This window comes from Dipodomys ordii, unplaced genomic scaffold, assembly GCF_000151885.1.
Source record: "Dipodomys ordii isolate 6190 unplaced genomic scaffold, Dord_2.0 Scaffold159, whole genome shotgun sequence".
Lineage (NCBI taxonomy): Eukaryota > Metazoa > Chordata > Mammalia > Rodentia > Heteromyidae > Dipodomys > Dipodomys ordii.
This window is the reverse complement of record NW_012267375.1, coordinates 1,043,124-1,046,530: the sequence shown is the minus strand read 5'-3', so window position 1 is coordinate 1,046,530 and position 3,407 is coordinate 1,043,124.

Here is a 3,407-nt window from a genome sequence, read left to right as displayed (position 1 = left end):
GCACTCTCCTCACTGTCCCACGTCTGTACACACCCGCACTCTGCTTACTGTCCCCCGTCTGCACACACCCGCACTCTCCTCACTGTCCCACGTCTGCTCACAAGCACACTCTCCTCACAGTCCCACGTCCGCTCACACCCACACTCTCCTCACTGTCCCACGTCTGTACACACCCGCACTCTTCTCACTGTCCCCCGTGTGCACACACCCGCACTCTCCTCACTGTCCCGCGTCTGTTCACACCCACACTCTCCTCACTCTCCCACGTTTGTACACACCCGCACTCTCCTCACTGTCCCCCGTGTGCACACACCCGCACTCTCCTCACTGTCCCGCGTCTGCACACACCTACACTCTCCTCACTGTCCCACATCTGTACACACCCGTACTCATCTCACTGGCCCACGTGTGCTCACACCCGCACTTTCCTCACTGTCCCACGTCTGTACACACCCACACTCTCCTCACTGTCCCACGTCTGCACACACCCACACTCTCCTCACTGTCCCACGTCTGCTCACACCCACACTCACCTCACTGACTCATGTCTGCTTGCACCCACACTCTCCTGACTGACTCACGTCTGCTCACACCCACACTCTCCTCACGAGACCACGTCTGCTCATACCCACACTCTCCTCACTGCCCCACGTCTGTACACACCCGCACTCTCCTCACTGTCCCACGTCTGTACACACCCGCACTCTCCTCACTGTCCCCCGTCCGCACACACCCACACTCTCCTCACTGTCCCCCGTCTGCTCACACCCGCACTCTCCTCACTGTCCCACGTCTGCTCACACCCGCACTCTCCTGTCTGCTCACACACACACTCTCCTCACTCTCCCACGTCTGTACACACCTGCTCTCTCCTCACTGTCCCACGTCTGCTCACACCCACACTCTCCTCACTGTCCCACGTCTGCTCACACCTGCACTCTCCTCACTGTCCCACGTCTGCTCACACCCACACTCTCCTCACTGTCCCACGTCTGCTCACACCCGCACTCTCCTCACTGTCCCACGTCTGTACGCACCCACACTCTTCTCACTGTCCCCCGTCTGCTCACATCCACACTCTCCTCACTGTCCCACGTCTGTACACACCTGCACTCTCCTTACTGTCCCCCGTCTGCACACACCCACACTCTCCTCACTGTCCCCCGTCTGCTCACACCCGCACTCTCCTCACTGTCCCCCATCTGCACACACCCGCACTCTCCTCACTGTCCCACGTCTGCTCACACCCACACTCTCCTCACTGACCCACGTCTGCTTACACCCACACTCTCCTAACTGACCCACGTCTGCTCACACCCACACTCTCCTCACTGGCCCACGTCTGTACACACCCGCACTCTCCTCACTGGCCCACATCTGCTCACACCCGCACTTTCCTCACTGTCCCACATCTGTACACACCCACACTCTCCTCACTGTCCCACGTGTGCACACACCCGCACTCTCCTCACTGTCCCACGTCTGCTCACACCCACACTCTCCTCACTGTCCCACGTCTGTACACACCCGCACTTTCCTCACTGACCCACGTCTGCTCACACCCACACTATCCTCACTGACCCACGTCTGCTTACACCTACACTCTCCTCACTGACCCACGTCTGCTCACACCCACACTCTCCTCACTGTCCCACGTCTCTACACACCCTCACTCTCCTCACTTTCCCACGTCTGCTCACACCCGCACTCTCCTCACTGTTCCACGTCTGTGCACACCCGCACTGTCCTCACTGTCCCACGTCTGCTCACACCCACAGTCTCCTCACTGTCCCCGTCTGCTCACACATGCACTCTCCTCACTGTCCCACATCTGCACACACCCACACTCTCCTCACTGTACCATGTCTGCTCACACCCACACTCTCCTCACTGTCCCTCGTCTGCACACACCTGCACTCTCCTCACTGTCCCACGTCTGCACACACCCGCACTCTACTCTCTGTCCCACGTCTGCACACACCCACATTCTCCTCACTTTTCCACGTCTGCTCACACCCGCTCTCTCCTCACTGTCCCACGTCTGTACACACCCACAATCTCCTCACTGTCCCACGTCTGCTCAAACCCGCTCTCTCCTCACTGTCCCACGTCTGTACACAACCACAATCTCCTCACTGTCCCACGTCTGTACACACCCACACTCTCCTCATTGTCCCACGTCTGCTCACACCCACACTCTCCTCACTGTCCCACGTCTGCTATCACCCACACTCTCCTCACTGTCCTACGTCTGTACACACCTGTAGTCTCCTGACTCACCTACGTCGGCACACACCCACACTCTCCTCACTGTCCCACGTCTGCTCACACCTACATTCTCCTCACTGTCCCAGGTCTGCACACACCCGCACTCTCCTGACTGTCCCACGTCTGTTCACACCCGCAGTCTCCTCACTGTCCCACATCTGCTCACACTCGCACTCTCCTGAATGTCCCACGTCTGCATACACCCGCACTCTCCTCACTGTCCCACGTCTGCACACACCCACACTCTTCTCACTGTCCCCCGTCTGCACAAACCCACACTCTCCTCACTGTCCCACTTCTGAACACACCCGCACTCTCCTCACTGTCCCCCGTCTGCTCACACCCGCACTCTCCTCACTCTCCCACGTCTGCTCACACCCGCAAACTCCTCACTGTCCCACGTCTGCACACAGCCGCACTCTCCTCACTGTCCCACGTCTGCTCACACCCACACTCTCCTCACTGTCCCACGTCTGTACACACCCGCACTCTCCTCACTGGCCCACGTCTGCTCACACCCGCACTCTCCTCACTGTCCCACGTCTGTACACACCCGCACTCTCCTCACTGTCCCACGTCTGCTCACACCCGCTCTCTCCTCACTGTCCCACGTCTGTACACACCCACAATGTCCTCACTGTCCCAAGTCTGCTCATACCCACACTCTCCTCACTGTCCCACGTCTGTACACACCCGCACTCTCCTCACTGTCCCACGTCTGCTCACACACACACTCTCCTCACTCTCCCACGTCTGTACACACCCGCACTCTCCTCACTGTCCCCCGTCCGCACACACCCACACTCTCCTCACTGTCCCACGTCTGCTCACACGAGCACTCTCCTCACTGTCCCACGTCTGATCACACCCATACTCTCCTCACTGTCCCACGTCTGTACACACCCGCTCTCTCCTCACTGTCCCCCGTTGCTCACACCGCACTCTCCTCACTGTCTCCCGTCTGCTCACACCCACACTCTCCTTACTGTCCCTCTTCTGCTCACACCTGTACTCTCCTCACTGTCCCACGTCTCTACACACCCTCACTCTCCTCACTTTCCCACGTCTGCTCACACCCGCACTCTCCTCACTGTCCCACGTCTGTACACACCCACACTTTCCTCACTGTCCCCCGTCTG